Below are 17,916 nucleotides of genomic sequence, written 5' to 3'. Positions count from 1 at the left end.
GGTTATACAGAGGACAAGTGGCAGAGCCAGGATTAGAACTCAGATCTTCTGATTTTCAGATCCATGCTCTTTCTGCTAGAACATGTTGCTTCTCTGAGTGCTTGCTTTGTGCTTATTAATGATGGCATTTATTAAGCGCTTACTGTGTGCAAAGCACTGTTCTAAGTGCTGGGGAAGTTACAGTGTGATCAGGTTGTCCCACAGGGGGCTCACAGTCTTAATCCCCATTTTAAAGATGAGGTAACTGAGGCACAGAGAAGTTAAGTGACTTGTCTAAAGTCACACAGCTGACAATTGGCAGAGCCGGGATATGAACCCGTGACCTCTGACTCCAGAGCCTGGGCTCTTTTCCACCGAGCCACGCTGCTTCTCTGAGTATTTACTCTGTAAAAAAGCACTGTACTAAGCAGTTGGGTGAGTACTATACAGTTGTTTGGCATGATTCCTCAAAAATCTTACAGTTAAGAGGCTTTGGAAAGTACACTGCTGAAATCCTTATGGACATCGAGTGACAATCTATGGTCAATTTTCAGGGTTAAATACACCCAGGGGTCTGAACTCACTATCAGTAAAACCCTAGGAAAAAAGTCCTTCTCTTTGTCCCCATTCTCCATGGAGTAAAGCAGTATTACATTTCAGGCTTCATCTGACTTCTATACCACTAGCTATACTAACTTTAGTTAATACCATTCTAACTGTAAACAACAAGCCACCAACAATGAGTACCTAGAAAACAGTCTGCAATCATCAAAACAATCATATTCACACAACTTCTCTAGACTGGGACATATGAGCACAATAATCACCAGCTGGAAAGTCAAACAGTTGTTATATAATGAGCAGGATTAAGGGACCATAAGCAAGGAAGAGAGAAGAAACATTTAAATACGTAATGAAGCAAACCCTTAGATTATAGCTGTAGACTGCGGGGAGGCAGCTGCAGAAGACAGAACAGTCTGGTGGTAATGATCAAAGGAATGACTGATTTACGGCAGAGACTTCTACAAGGCTGTGATCCCAGGAGCTGGGTACAACTTTCCTCCAGGCTATATCATGTAAGAAAGTAGAAAGGGCATGACTAGGTTTGTCCACCAAAACCCACTGTTCTGAGGGCAAACTGTCTGGGACACTATCTTCATTTTCCACATTTAAAGAATAGGACAATAATTAATTAAAATGGCTCCCTCTCCCAACATAGCTTCCCACAAGCTAACACTTCACCATGTCTTTTTAAACTTTTAATTCCCCTTCTTGACTTTGAAAATCATTTTCCTGTTTCCCTTTGACTCACATTTCCCTTGCTATACTGCCTCCTTCCCTCTCCCACTGAGGAGAGCCAACATGGAGGTTGGACCCGGTGGGATGGTTGAGGAGAGGGGAGCAGCAGCAGATTCCTCCAAGATCTCCTCCCACATCCCATTTTTTACAGCCTGGACCAACTCCCAGAGCCTTGGTGATCCTAGTCAGTCATATTTATTGAGCACTTAATATGTGCAGAGTACTTTAACAAGCGCTTGAGAGAGTATAACAATAAAACAGACACATTCCCTGCCTATGATGAGTTTACAGTCTAGGAGGAGGATGCAGCTGAGAAAGAGACCACTCAGGCCATGAAAGTAAGACGAATAAACAACAACAACAACAAAAAAGACAAAATGGAACTAGGTGGCAGTTGAAGAGAGAAAGATTTAATCAATCAATGGCTTTTAGTGACCATTTATTCAGTGCAGAGCACCATACACTTGGGATAGTAAATTTGAACAGACACAATCCCTATCCTCAAAGAGATTACAATCTCATGTACCACATCAGTCCTATGAGAAAATTCCTAGTTAACATTCAACTTGTGACAATTACCTAGGAAGTAATTTTGTCGCAAATCTGGAGGCAAACTATCTATCAATAAACAGTGACTACCATATTGCACTCTGCTCTGGAGAGTGCAATTGCAGCAAGACAAGCATTCACTGCCCTCAAAGAGAAGAGTTTACAATTTTATGGGGAAACAGACAAAAATGATTTACAGCTAGTGGAACTCTAACACTTGCTGCCATATGTTAGAACAGGCGCTAAATACTCAGTGACATAAAGAGAAGCAGGAAAACTGGTTTGGGTAACAGACCCTGTAGCTTTTACAACTAGCACAGAAAGGTGATATTAGCAGGAATAGGAGAAGAAAAGACAACAGTGACATCAAAGATTGCTTTTGTGTAAGAGGGATTTCCAAAGAAAGGATAGAATTTACTTATTCATAAGAACTTAGAAAAGTTCCATTGTCCCCAAATAAGCATTAGTCTTCAAGATAAGCTACAAATCATTGCACAGGATAACACGAGTTTTCAAAGCATGAAAAGAAATCAACATGAAAAAGCAATAGCAAAAAGATGACAGATGGCAAATCACAAAGTATAAAGATTCAATAGCAATGAGATCCTTTCCCTCACTTCAGACTTACAGCATAACATAATATTTTGCATTGAAATGATTCTAAAGGGATAAGAAGAGTTAAAAAGTTACATATGAGTATAAAAATATGCCTTCACACTATAATATACATGCCAGCTGTTCTGACAAAAGCTAAATTGAATATGAAGTGCTGATTTAGCTACTACAAATTCATTTTGATGGATAAACTACTTTATACAGACTTTTTTCAAAACTACATAACTTAAGACCTATTAACGTAATTCGTCAAAGGACCATTAAACTATAGCGAAACTCTCTTAAAACATTTTTCAAAAGACTAGGAATAACAAGAGAGGTAGCATGGCCTAGTGGAAAGAGCAAGGGCTTGGGAGTCAGAGGTTGTGGGTTCTAATCCTGGCTCCGCCACATGTCAGATGTGTGACTTTGGGCAAGCCACTTAACGTCTCTGTGTATCAGTTACCTCATCTGTAATATGGGAATTAAGACTGTGAGCCCCACGTGGGACAACCTGGTTACCTTGTATCTACCCCAGTGCTTGGCACTTAATAAGTGCTTAGCAAGTATCCTTATCATCATTACTTTTATAATTATTATTATTAACAACGTCTTAACAAATAAATTTTGTATGTGTCAATCAATTCATCAACAGTAGAGAGAGCTTACTGTGTCCAAAGCCCTGTACTAAGTTCTTTGGAGAGTATATTATAACAGTAGGGAGACATGTTCCCTATCCACAAATATTTTACTGTCTAGAGGGGTCTGATGGGAGGTGAATAAAGGGGATGAATCCAAGTGCAAGGGCAATGCAGAAGGGAGTGGGTGAATAGGAAATGAGGGATTAGTCAGGAAAGGTCTCTTGGAGGAGTTGTGCCTTAACTGAGGCTCTGAAGGTAGGGAGAGAGATTGTCTGTCAGATATGAAGAGGGAGGACATTCCAGGCCAGAGTCAGGACATGGGTGAGGGGTCAGTGATGAGATAGATGAGATCAAGGTGCAAGGTTGGCATTAGAGAAGAGAAGCAGATTAAGAGAAGCAGCGTGGCTCAGTGGAAAGAGCACGGGCTTTGGAGTCAGAGATCATGGGTTCAAATCCCGGCTCTGCCAACTGTCAGCTGTGTGACTTTGGGCAAGTCACTTCACTTCTCTGTGCCTCAGTTACCTCATCTGTGAAATGGGGATTCAAACTGTGAGCCCCCTGTGGGACAACGTGATCACCTTGTAACCTCCCCCAGCGCTTAGAACAGTGCTTTGCACATAGTAAGTGCTTAACAAATGCCATCATCATCATCATCATGGGTTCTAATTCCAGGTCTGCTACTTGTCAGCTATGTGACTTTGGGCAAGTCACTCAACTTCTCTGTGCCTCAGTTACCTCATCTGTAAAATGGGGATTAAGACTGTGAGCCCCACATGGTACAACCTGATCACCTTGTATTCCCCCCCACCCAATGCTTTGCACATAATAATAATAATAATAATAATAATAATAATAATAATAATAGCATTTATTAAGTGCTTACTATGTGCAAAGCACTGTTCTAAGCGCTGGGAGGTTACAAGGTGATCAGGTTGCCCCACGGGGGGCTCACAGTCTTAATCCCCATTTTCCAGATGAGGTAACCGAGGCCCAGAGAAGTTAAGTGACTTGCCCAAAGTCACACAGCTGACAACTGGCAGAGCCAGGATTTGAACCCATCACCTCTGACTTCAAAGCCCGTGCTCTCTCCACTGAGCCATAGTAAGTGCTTAACAAATGTCATCATTGTTATTATTATAGATAAACAAAGTGTGTAGTCTGGGTTGTAGCAGGAAAGCGGGAGATAAGGTAGGAGGGGGCAAGGTTATTGAGTGCTTTAAAGGAATTTCTGTTTGATGCAGAGATGGATGGGGAATCACTGGAGGTTCTTGAGGAGTGGGGAAGGTGGACTGAACAGTTCTGGGGAAAAATGATCCAGGAAGGAGAGTGAAATATGGACTGGAATAGGGAGAGAGGATGTAAGGAGGTCAGCAAGGAATCTGATATAGTAATTAAGGTAGGATAGTATAAATGCTTGGATTAACATGTTTGCAGTTTGGATGGGGAGAAATGAGTGGATTATAGCGCTACTGTGAAGGTTTAATGGACAGGATTTGGTAATAAATTTAATATGTGGGTTGAATGAGAGAGATGAGTAGAGAATAATGCCAAGGTTATGGGCTAGTGAGACACAGAGGATGATAATGCTGACTATAGTGATGGGAAAGTCACAGTGGGGAGAGGGTCTGGGTGGGAAGTTGCCTTTTACTAAGGCAAAGGCAAAAAGGAAAAGGCAAAAATAGTTACCACGCTATTCATTTGTAACCAACAGTGTACTCGTAGGTGAATGTAAATAAATAAATATATAGTTAAATAAATTTAAACACATTGAAGGACCTTCACATGTCTGCTAAAACTAAGACTTCTCTAACAGTACGTTCACCTGTGAGTACATAGCTGGTTACAAATACATTCCCTAGTAACTACTTTTTGCCTTTTCCAATCCTCCTCCTCTAAAATAACAGCTAGTACTAGAACATTCACCAAATCCTTGACTAGGCCCCAGGCTTTCAGAATGTTTGGGGTATTTTTAGAATTTTTAGTATTTGAACTTTCATCTTCTATCAGTTCATCTTTACACACTTCCATAAAAAGAGGAGCTTGCTCAAATTATTTGACCATTTATCTTTTGCATGATGGCTGATTTTTCAATATCCTCCATCAGATTTCCTAAATATTAATCAGGTGGGAGGTAGGGGGAGAAAGGGGGACACCATTTTGTTAGTTTTCCTCTTCTATTATAATTAAAAAAATTTATTAGTACCACCTCATACTAGTTACATTTCCTTGCCATTTTAATGATAGTGCTACTTCTTTCAACACTTCCTTAGTCATGTTGACAATTTTCATATTTATCACACAAATACAATTGAATGAATGATTATATGTATACTTAGTAGCCTTTCAGGCCCTTCTATAACAATGAGAGAGCCATAAGTACTTGGAGGAATCAATTTCAGTCTGAGATAAACATTTAGAAGAGTCCAATTAGGTCTCTTATAAAAGTGAAAATCTTTTTCTCCATAAATTCATTCATAGGTCAACTCAAGTTTCTTCCTATCAACTTCATCATGCCAAATTCAAACATTTAATTTTTTATGATCAAATCTATTAATCACTGTCTTTTTATCCAGGTGTTTGATTTTTACATTTGACAGCCTGACTCACTCATTCATTCAAACTGAGTGACATACCAACCATACCAACCACCCACAATTGTGATGTGCCAGGCATGCTATTCTTGGATTTCTTGCTAATTTTTAATTGTGATTGGACAGGGTTTCTAAATACTAAGGACACTGGCATCACCTCATTGAAATCTTTACGTTGTATATTATCTAGTGCTGTCAGTGTGTATCTCAATGTGAAGGATTCCTCCATGGGTGTCTCAAAATGCCCTGAAGTCATAAGTACCCTCATTATTGACATTATAATAATGACTAAAATGATCACACTCCTTGGATAAAACTACACAGAAAAGCAGAAGTAGAGGATTAAACAATTAGCTAAAGAGACTGCCAAAATGAATAATTTGAGGGTTGGAGTGCTTCCAGAGTAGTCTCTTAGTCCAGTATCATGACTTTGGACAGAACTGTCATTAAAACAAAAACCAGTAACAGAACTTAGAGGAGCACTAAGCTAAATAAATATTTTCCACTCCTCAGCTGTCTCAATCAAGTTAATTGTAAAATGGCACAAGCCTCTATTATTAGGCTCAAAAAAGTATGAAATATCCTATGCCCTGAAGATATGAAGGTACCTTAAGACTGATAGAGATAGCTAAACCATAATCTCTATTTTAGTAATTTAATTTACCCAAGAAAGATAGATTAAAAAAGTCATTTTTTTTCCTTTTTGGTGTCACAGGATTTCAAATTGGCACTTTAAATTAAAGATTAAAGCAAACAACGTATATAGATAACAGTGCTTCCTTTTATAACACTACTTCAAACAAGTATTTTCCAGTTCACAAAGAAACAGAATTTGCTCATGGTAGACATCAGGGGACAGAGATTTAATAAGAAGCAGTGCTCCAGAAATAAGTATGGATCATGGGGTCCTGAAAGAGGAACAGCACCAGGACAGGAAGTCAGGAATTAGAGAGAAGAGATCAAGAGCATGAAGGATGATGTGACTTGGAACTCCAATAAAAAATCGCAAGTAAAGTAGAAGATCAACAAGATACTGCCTGGAGAGAAAGGACATAGTGGGGCTGTCCTTATCTCTCTCCATCAAGCAGAAATTTTTGACTATTGACTTTTAAGCCATTCAATCAATTCTCTTCCCCCTGTTTGTCTCTGTCTTCTACCCCAACTACCCCCACATGGTAAGATAAAGTAATCCAACTTTATGACAGAAACCTTCATGTTAGGTGAATTCTCCAAGATTGATTGCTTTAGAGATGGCTTTACAAAATTTCCTGAATTTCTCTTTTGGCATTGCTAGTGAAGAGGGAGAGGGGGAAGAAACAGTGTGGATCAGAATGTGGCCTGGGTTTTTCACAGGCAAGTGAGAGAAACATGCTAGGAGAGCTTTCTTAGGTCTCTCAGGTTAGGAGCACCCTCTCCAACCTCCCAAAGACTACCTATTTATTCCCAATTCTCTGGAGATGAAAGCCAGTATCCAAACTACTCACCGTGCTTGTGCCCAGAAAGGAAGAAAACCATGGATTTTTACATGAATTCATGACTCAATTTGGACCCACCTTCTGGTCTCCCATGCCTAATAAAGGTTTCCAATCCTTGGGCAGGAACTGGAGAATTCTTTCTGCTTTAATTCCCAAGTTTCCAGGCCATTGTTCCTCTTCATTTACTATTTTATATTTACTATTTCTTTTCTCCCACTCTATTCTGCATCACCTTTGCACTGAGATTTGCATCCTTTATTCACCCCTCCCTCAGCCCTACAGCACTTCTGTGCATATCCATAATTTATTTATATTTATGTATGTCTCCCCACTCTAGACTGTAAACTCATAGTGGGCAGGGAACGTTTACCAATTCTGTTATGTTGTACTCTCCCAAGTACTTAGTATACTGTTAAATAAATATAATTGAATGATTGATTATAAAGCTTGAGTTTTGAAAGTCCACCAAGCTCTCCCCCTTTGTGCCCCAAACTCCAGCAATCACATTCAATCTTTTCCCTTCCTTGCCCACTTTCTTTAGTTATTGATATCCCTTTTTCCCTGAGTTTTAACTACAGAAAAAGCATACACTGGTAGTCAGGACCCTTGGGAAATGGAGTGCTAGCTGCCATGAGGAGCAACATACATTGCTTGCTGATTATCCTTCATGTCTAGATTCATATTCCTGGGTATTGCGGAACTGGTGTGGGTTACTCAACAGCCAACTCTGTGCCAATCAGATCTAGCCTAGACAAGTTCAGAACTTGAGGCAGATTTGCCTACTAATATTATACAGTTAATCAATCATTTATTCAGCCCAGTACTAAGCACTTGGGAGACCTATTCCCTGACCACTATGAGCCTACAGTCTAGAGGGGGTACAGGTGTCAATATTAATAAATTATAAATACACATGTGCTGTGGAACTGAAGGAGGGATAAATAAAGGGTACAAATCCAAGTGCTGGGGTGACAGAAAACGGAAAGGGAGAAGAGGAAATGAGGGCTTAAGTGTTTTAATAAGGCTTTTAATAAGTCTTTGAAGTTTGGAATAGTGACGTTAGGTGTACAGAATTCTAGGCCAGAGGCAGGATATGGCTGGCAGTGACCGAGGTACACTGGGTAGGTTGGCATTAGAGGAATAAAGTATATGGGCTGGGGTGTAGTAGGAAATCAGGGAGGTAAGGTGGGAGTTTCTGTTCTTGCAGAGGTGGATGAGCAACTACTGGAGGTTTTTGAGGAGTGGGGCACATGGACTGAGTGGTTTTGTAGAAAAATGATCTGGGCAACAGAGTGAAGTATGAAGGTCAGCCAGGAGGCTGATTTAGTAATCGAGGTGGGATAGGAAAAGTGTTTGGACAATTCAAATGCAGAGGAGAGGGCCGATTTTAATGATGTTGTGAAGGCTGAACTGACAGGATTTGGTTACAGATTCAATGCGTGGGTTGAATGAGAGAGATAAATTGAGGATTTATTTACAAATTGGGGCAAGGTTACTGACTTGTGAGATAGGGAGGAGGGTATGCTGTCTACGGTGATGGAAAAGTCAGGAAGGACAGGGTTTGAGTGGGAAGTTAAGCAGTCCTGTTTTGGATATCTTAAAGTTGGAGGTTTTGGCAGAACACCCAAATAGAGATGTCCTGAAGGCAGTAGGAAGTGTGATACTGCAGATGGAGAGAGAGATATAATGCTGGACATGTAGATTTAGAAATGATTTGCATAGAGATGGCAGTTGCAGCCATGGGAGCAATTGAGTTCTCCAAAGAAGTGAGTATGGGTGGAAAATAGAAGGGGCCCCAGACCTTAGCCTCGAGGGACTCCCATAGTTAGGGGATGGAAGGCAGAAGAGGAGCCTGAGAGAGCAACACTGTGAATGAGTGGCTAGAGAGACAGGAGAAGAGGGCAAGGGAGGGGCAGATAATAAATCAATGACTTATTTGGAAGGATCCAAACAAAAAAGGTGTCCTTGATTTGTCACAGGAGTTATAGCAAAATGAAAACCTATTGCACCCCTTCCTGGTCCTCAAAGCACTTACAGTGTAATGGGAAAACAAGCAGATGATTATTAGTGGGAGCAAGAAGAATAAGGATTAAATAGGTAACAGTACAAATATGGTGAAATTTCTGAAAAAAAAAGATTATATAGTTTACATTTGTCCCCCAAGATATGGTCATCCCGGTGATGCAGCCATTATGTGATTCCTTACCTCATGCAATCACAACCAAGCGGCCCCAATCAGCCTGCAGGTAAATAAATCCCTCTCCAGGCCCATCCCACCTGGGCTAAGATAAAGCAATGTTCCTGAAATATCCAATCCTTTGTCTTGAAATACCCACCAACGTCCTAGGACACTTTCTGTTCCTACTAAGTCTCCCTCCTCTGTGACTGATTCCTGACTCATGCATTTATTTCCTTCTTTCTTTTGTATAACCCTAAATTTTAATGTAAAGTGATACTTACAATTTTGGTTCAGGCTATTCTGTTGTCATTATCTGTGTTTCTGATTAATAAACAAGCATCCATAATATCCATATAAGTAATCAACCCCTTACAGATTACCTTGAGAACATTTTATCCAATTCAATTTAGGATTTTAAATATTTTTATCATAGGGAAGAAGGCTCTCAAAGAGGTATTCTCACAAAAACGTGGATATTTCATTACTCTGCTGGACTTTGGTCTCTGTTTATTCCTCCAGTTTTAGTAGTTTTCCCTACTAAAAGGGTGCAATGAAGTTTTTCAGTACCTTCCTGGACTTCTTAGTCATGTGTTTTTATTATGGGACTTCTAATGAAAATCAGAAATTAACCATTGATTTTTAATACCCCCTTGCTATTGGAAATTTTACCTGCTAGAATTTAAATTTAAATTAGGCTGGCATATGGTCCATGGAGTATAGCAAAATTAAAAAGGCTAAATCCCATTTTAATTCTAATTTGCTCTACCATGTTCATGCAGTATATTATATAATGAAGAATGCAAAATTGTTTACATTTTCTTACATCTAAGAGAAGCTGAAAGACGCGAAAACATCGTTAAATTTAATCTCAGAAGAGTGTGATCTACTCTTTATACATACTGTATATTTTGTCATTTAAAAAAAAACAATCTTCCACTGACAGTAATAAAATGTTTTCATACATAGTCAACAAAACTATAATTCCTTGCTAAAACAGTTTGCCACATATAGATCCAGTCTCTTCTTTCTAAATGGCTTCCTGGGATTTCAAACTTCCCAAAGAGCAACTGGTGAATAGGCTGTTCGTCTACTACAGTGGTCCCCCAGTGGTTCTCGGCTGTTTTATATTATTGGAGATGACCTCACTGGGCCTTCAAAACAACAATTCGGCATTCCTTTTTGCCAGTACTCCTTTCAGTTAATGATTTAGTTATACTACTCAGATTAATTTTCCTCAAATATCTCACAAACCAGCAGATCTAGGAATCTAGGTCCTGAAGCTAGAGAGTCTTGTGAGGACCCCATGTGACCCAATACACATATGACATTGTATGCCCTGTTGTGTAGTAATATTACCTATTACTTTGCATGATTGGATAAGCAGCATGGCTCAGTAGAAAGAGCATGGGCTTTGGAGTCAGAGGTCATGGGTTCAAATTCTGACTCCTCCAACTGTCGGCTGTGTGACTTTGAGCAAGTCACTTAACTTCTCTGTGCCTCATTTACCTCATCTGTAAAATGGGGATTAAAACTGTGAGCCCTCCGTGGGACAACCTGATCACCTTGCAACCTCCTGAGTGCTTAGAACAGTGCTTTGCACATTGTAAGCGCTTAACGAATACCATCATTATTATTATTATGATTGCCTCACTGCACTTTGACTTACTTTCCCCAGACTGAAACTCCTCCCTTCAAATCCCTCAAACCACAGCTCACCCAAAACTTCAAAACCCTTCAGAAAAAGACACACACACACACACACACACACACACACACACACACTCACAAGCACGTATTTTAGCTTAAGGATGGGAGGCTCTCTATGACATTCCAGGCCACGGCAGGCTGGGAGATGCCGGCTGCCAGCAGTGGTACAAGTAATCTGGGAAGCAGCGTGGCTCAGTGGAAAGAGCCCGGGCTTTGGAGTCAGAGGTCATGGGTTCAAATCCTGGCTCCACCAATTGTCAGCTGTTTGACTTTGGGCAAGTCACTTAACTTCTCTAAGCCTCAGTTACCTCATCTGTAAAATGGGGATTAAGACTGTGAGCCCCACTTGGGGCAACCTGATCAGCTTGTATCCCCCGCAGCACTTGGAACAGTGCTTTGCACATAGTAAGCGCTTAACAAATGCCATTATTATCATTATTGTTATTAATCTCTGCCTGCTCACCTGAGACTACAACCACAGCTGCAGTGGTATGAGATCTGAGGGTGGTGGTGGGCCTGGTACTCATTACGGTGGAATCAGGGAAGTGACTTTGGAGGCATCGCAGGGATAGAAAATGTTGACGGCAGGTTTGGAAGTGAGAAGGGAAAGTAGGAAGAGGTAGGTGGCCGTGGAAGCATGCCCAGCAGTGGCATCATCCCTGACAGTGCTTGGGAAAGATTTCCTTAGAGCAGTTGTGTAAAAGTCATCTCGATTGATTGATTGATTGATAGTACAGTGCCTGGCACATAATAAACACTTAATAAATACTGTAAAAAAAAAAAACGGTAGGTGGGGTTTCTGAAATGCCTAAAAGCCCTTTTTGAGCCTGGGGCCTAAACATCCTAAGCCCCAACCAAAATCCAGCCTTGTTCACCAAGAAAAGCTGTGTTACAGTTAACATTGCTTCAGCTCATTATTTTGTAAACTCCTATGTGTATGCACCTCCATTTCCTCATCAATAATAAGTAAGGGAGTTGGAGACCTTGTTATAATCCTGGCTCCACCACTAGCTTTCCTTAAAGTCTCAGGAAAGCAGTGGCAAGGACTCAAAAATAACGAAGGAGACCTGATGCCCAGCTGCCCGTTAAATTCTCAACTATCTCCATCAAGAAATCAGATTTATTGAGCACCTACTATGTGCAGTGCACTGTACTGAGCACTTGGGAGAGTACAGTACAATAGAGTTGGTAGACATTTCCTGCCCACGATCCAGAAGGGGAAACAGACATTAATATAAATAAATTATGGGTATGTACAGAGGTTCTGAGGGACTGAGGTAGGGATGAAAAAAGGGGAACAAATCTAGGTGACGCAGAAGGGAGTGGGAAAAAAGAGGGAATGGGGGATTAGGTCAGGAAAGGCCTTTTGAAGGTGATGTGCTTCCATTAAGGTTTTGAAGGTGGGGAGAATAATTTTCTGTCTCAGATATGAAGAAGATGGGCATTTCAGGCCAGAAGCAGGACATGGGCGACATCTTTGACAACAGTGACAAAGATGAGATCGCGGAACAGTGGGTAGGTTGGCATTAGAGGCATTAGAGAGAAGTGTGCGGGCTGTGTTGTATTAGGAGAGGAGAAAGGTGAGATAGGAGGGGGCAAGGTATTGGAGTGCTTTAAGGCTGATGGAAAGGAGTTGATGTTTGATACAGATTAACTCCTTGATCCTGCTAAAAGGGAAAAAAAATGAAATCGGTCTGGGAAATAAATTGCGGGTGGGGAGGTGAAAGGCAGACAAGGAGCAAGCTGGTTCTTGAAAAAAATATTAATAATAATAATAATAATTATGGGATTTGTTAAGTGCTTACTATGTGCAAAGCACTGTTCTAAGCGCTGGGGAGGTTACAAGGTGATCAGGTTGTCCCACGGGGGGCTCACAGTTTTAATCCCCCTTTTACAGATGAGGTAACTGAGGCACAGAGAAGTTAAGTGACTTGCCCAAGGTCAAACAGCAGACAAGTGGCAGAGCTGGGATTGGAACCCATAAACTCCGACTCCCAAGCCCGGGCTCTTTCCACTTGGCCTTGTTGCTTCTCCAAGAAAGAACAAATGTTAAAGGCTGCAGCAGAAGCACATGAACAACAGCTTTAACTATATGCAGAGCAATATATTAAGCACTTGGGAGAATACAAAAGAGTTAGTAGACACATTCCCTGGCCACAACAAGCTCACAGTCTAGAGCAGGGAGACAGACATTAATATAAATCCATTACGAATACGTACAGAAGTGCTGTGAGGCGGAAGGAAGAGTACCCAAGTATTTCCTAATAATAATTAATAATTGTAGCATTTGTTAAGTGCCAGGCACTGTACTAAGCCCTGGGGAGGATAATAATAACAATAACAATAATAATAATAATAATGGTATTTATTAACGCTTACTATGCGCATAGCACAGTTTTAAGCACTGGGGAGGTTACAAAGTGATCAGGTTATCCCACGGGGGGCTCACAGTCTTAACCCCCATTTTACAGATGAAGGAACTGAAGCACAGAGAAGTTGACTTGCCCAAGGTCACACAGCAGGCAATTGGTGGAGCCAGGATTTGAACCCGTGACCTCTGATTCCAAAGCCCGGGCTCTATCCACTGAGCCACGCTGCAGTCCCTGTCTCAAGTGGGGCTTAGCAGCCTTTTCCTGCCATCTCCCCACCCCATCTCCATTGACTCCATAGCCTTCAGCATTTGCTCTGGATTTAGAATATTGCTTCTTTTCTACCTGTATCCCTGCTGTTGTATCATGTCCAGGGATTGTATCAGATCCAGTGGGGACTCAACTGGTGGATTTTCCCAGTCAGAGGATGGTGACCACTCAACAGGCAGAGTTACCTACCAACCTCATCCTATCTGGGACAACCTGAGAAGGGTGGCTTTCAAAACAATTTTTTTTTTACCTGGTGGGATCCAAAGAACAAAGCCCAGAAGCTGTTAACCTCTAATGTAAACCATTCAGTCAGCTAGGATTCTCACTAGTCGTTCTGTGATAATGCCCAATAATCCAATCTCTGGAAGCCCCACTTTTAAAATGTCCACTCAGTGTTATGACACCCAGGAAATTTGCTTGAGTCCCAGGTGGAGGGGGTGTGATCTTGAATGACATCATTTTGGGGAGAAAGAGGGTGAAATAACAGAGAGAGAGACACTGAGACAGAAAATATATATTTTATTCTGATGACACGTCCACATGTTTTGTTTTGTTGTCTGTCTCCCCCTTTTAGACTGTGAGCCCTTTGTTGGGTAGGGATCGTCTCTATATGTGGCCAACTTGTACTTCCCAAGCGCTTAGTACAATGCTCTGCACACAGTAAGCGCTCAATAAATACGATTGAATGAATGAATGATCCATATGAAACTGCTTTGACCAAATACAGGAGGAGTACTGAGATCTGATTATTCTGGTCTTTGAGGATAGTTTGAATTAAAAAATGACTGCATCACACCTCTACCTAATATAATAACAATAATAATAATAATAATTTTGGTATTTGTTAAGCCCTTACTATGTGCAAAGCACTGTTCTAAGCACTGGGGAGGACACAAGGTGATCAGGTTGTCCCATGTGGGGCTCACAATCTTAATCCCCATTTTACAGATGAGGTAACTGAGGCACAGAGAAGTTAAGTGACTTGCCCAAAGTCCCACAGCTGACAAGAGGCAGAGCTGGGATTTGAACCCATAACTTCTGACTCCCAGGCCGGGGCTCTTTCCACTGAGCCACGCTGCTTTTCTGTGTAGAACAGTGGCATTTCATTATTAAATTACCATAAAGTATTTGAGTCATAATAACTTTTCAAAGATAGAATGTCACTTTCGAGCTTTTCCTGTATCCTTTGGGGGATGAAACAATTTAGGTATCTTTTAAGTGCCCATCAATGATATTCAGTTAGACAGAGTCTATTTCATAGCTCGCTTGCTCTCTCTCTCTCCAATCTTATAGATGTGTCCTTCCTGCCTGCAACCTGCCTGACTGAGAAATATGCTTATTGGTTAGGTGGCTAGTATCTCACTTTAAAATATTATTATTTTGTTGAAGCACCAGAATCCCATCTCATTAATATTAATATATTAGCAGTGAAAGGCTGTTTTCTTTGGCTGCTTATGAATTTCCAATGAATATTTTTATAGCTTTCCCCCTAGGCCTTGTGCACCAACAGTAGCAGTTCTGATTTATCAGCAATACAAATTATCTTACAAATATATTTGTAAAATAAATTACTACCTAATATATCAAGCTTTGAAAATGCAACAGAGTTATCCGGTTTCCCAGACTTCAGCCAAGCCTGTAGGAAGAATTAGAAATCAAATACATAACTTGGGACTGGTAGCAGCCAGAACAAACAGTGAGCCGCTATTATAAAAATCCTTTGTTTTAGCGTAGGTATTGGGTATATGTTACATTAAGCCCAGTTTGGGTAGGGATTCTTTCTCTTTATTGCTGAATTGTACTTTCCAAGTGCTTAGAACAGTGCTAGTGCTCAAGAAATACAACTGAGTGAATGAATTTTGGACCATGTGGCATCACTATGGGTCAACTATGTACTTGGCTGTATATCCTTTAAGCACTTTAATAGTCATCCCAGCACAACAATACCTATGTAAACATTCTTATAAGTCTACTATTTCTACCTGAAATTGAATTCAAAACTATCGACCCGTGTGGACTATAAGCTCTTTGTGAACTGGTGTTACATCTAAGAACTCTACTTTTTACAGTGCTCTGCATACAGTATGCAGTCAATAAATACCATTGATGTGGATATGTTTGAAAATCACATTCTACAAGGAATTTCAAATTTCATAAAAATTGCCTAAGAGAAAAATGGAACTAGCATAGAACGTGCCATTACATTAAGAAATTGCTGCCATTCATAGCTAATCAACTATTTCTCCATTCAACTATCCTTTCTTAGCTTGGGCAAGTGGAAGACAATCCACTACAAGTCAAAACTCATCTGTTCTGAGCAGCAGCAGCAGAGAGGGAGTTGAGGCAGAGACTCAAGTTTACTGCATGGAAGAAGGTAATGGTAAACCACTTTTCTATTTTTTTTTTTACCAAGATACACTACCAGAATGATTGCAGTTGGAGATGGGGTGTTCAGGGAGAGATGTGTCCATGGTCAGAGGCAACTTGACAGCATATGACAATATATATTATTGGTCTCAAGCTCTGGACGTTAAGCTTGTTGTGAGCAGGGAACAAGTCTACCAACTCTTTTATATCGCACTCTCCCAAGTGCTTAGTTTGGTGCTCTGCACACAGTAAGCCTTCAGTAAATACAATTAATTCCAACTCAGCAGATAACCAGCATTACCAAAAGACTGGGACAATAGTTCAGGTACTGCTATTTATAGATAACTGGTGCCCTTGAGACATATACCCCGTATTGGCAGGAAACATGCCTGCTAATTATGTTGTATTGCACTCTCCCAAGCGATTAGTACAGTGGTGTGCACATAGTAAGCCCTCAAATTCCACTGATTGATTTACACCAGAACCATATCATGGATCACTTTGCATGGGATTATCAATCACTTTGTAAATTATTATGAAGCACATTAGTTTCTAAACTCCTTGTGGGCAGTGATCGTGTTTACTAACTTCATTGTACTGTACTCTTCCAAGCGCTTTTTACAATGTGCTGCAAACAGAAAATGCTCAATAAATACCACTGACTGATTGGTTTGGAATGGTGGTAAGTCTGATTCATTCATTCATTCAATCGTATTTATTGAGCGTTTACTGGGTGCAGAGCACTGTACTAAGCACTTTGAAAGTACTATTTGGCAACAGAGACAATCCCTACCCAACAACTGGCTAACAGTCTAGAAGGGAGGAGGCAGACAACAAAACAGAACCAATAGACAGGCATCAATAGCATCAGTATAAATAGATTAAAACTTGAAATTATTTATGTTCTAACCTTCACAAAACCACAGATTGTTACTGTCAACCCAAAACCAAATGGTATTCTCCAATAGTTTTCTAAACAATAAGCCATCCAGCAATATAGAGACAAACAAGGAGAAAACAGAATTAAAAGAACCAGCATGGATTTGGAAAGACTGTACGAAAAGATACAACAAGGATTAAGAGAGGTCAAGCTCTATATCATGTCTACAAAGGTGTTAGGATGTCTAACCTTCTATAAGGAGGACTTTCAGTGCTGAACTTAATACATCCGCTTCTTGTACCTTCTACCTGGTAATACTCTCTCCTTTTATATCAGGCATATCTGTGTTCTCAGCATCTTCAGGCCTTTCCTATATCACATCTCTACTTACAGGTTCCTGATTAATCTCTCATCTTCCCACTCTATTTTCCCACTTCAGGGTCACCTAAGCATTTGGGTAAACATCCCCTCTCTTCATAACATTTATGCACATACTTTTGTCCTCTGTTCCTTTCTCCTACCCATAATGGCTCCTTCAGAAAAAGGATCATATCTACTACCTTTACTGTATAGTCTCAAGAGGTTAGCACAGTTCTCTGCATAGAGTAAGCACTCAATTATTGATACACTGAATGACTGATTGAGCAGTTTCACCAGGATAACCTAAGAAACACCCTCAAAGTTAATTGTCAGAAAATGAGGTCCTGGAACACAATTAGCTCATCAGCATTGAAGCAATCCTCATCACATCAAATCTCCAGTGGACAGGACATGTTCCATTATTAACATCCATGAAAGGAAGTATTTGTCTTAATTTATCAGTAAAATACATCAAGGTCTAACAGCTTATTCTGGAACTCGAATTCACTTTCCAAAGTGTCAAAGAAGACTAGTTTAGCAACGCAATACCCAGAAAATGTTTCTCCAAACACACTCTATTGCTATGCTATTGCAACAATTTAAAATGATTTAATGTCAAGAAATGAAGATGAGGTAATGAGACATTAGGTATGCTG

The sequence above is a fragment of the Tachyglossus aculeatus genome, chromosome 17, assembly GCF_015852505.1.
Source record: "Tachyglossus aculeatus isolate mTacAcu1 chromosome 17, mTacAcu1.pri, whole genome shotgun sequence".
NCBI classification, from domain to species: domain Eukaryota; kingdom Metazoa; phylum Chordata; class Mammalia; order Monotremata; family Tachyglossidae; genus Tachyglossus; species Tachyglossus aculeatus.
This window is presented reverse-complemented; position numbering follows the sequence as displayed.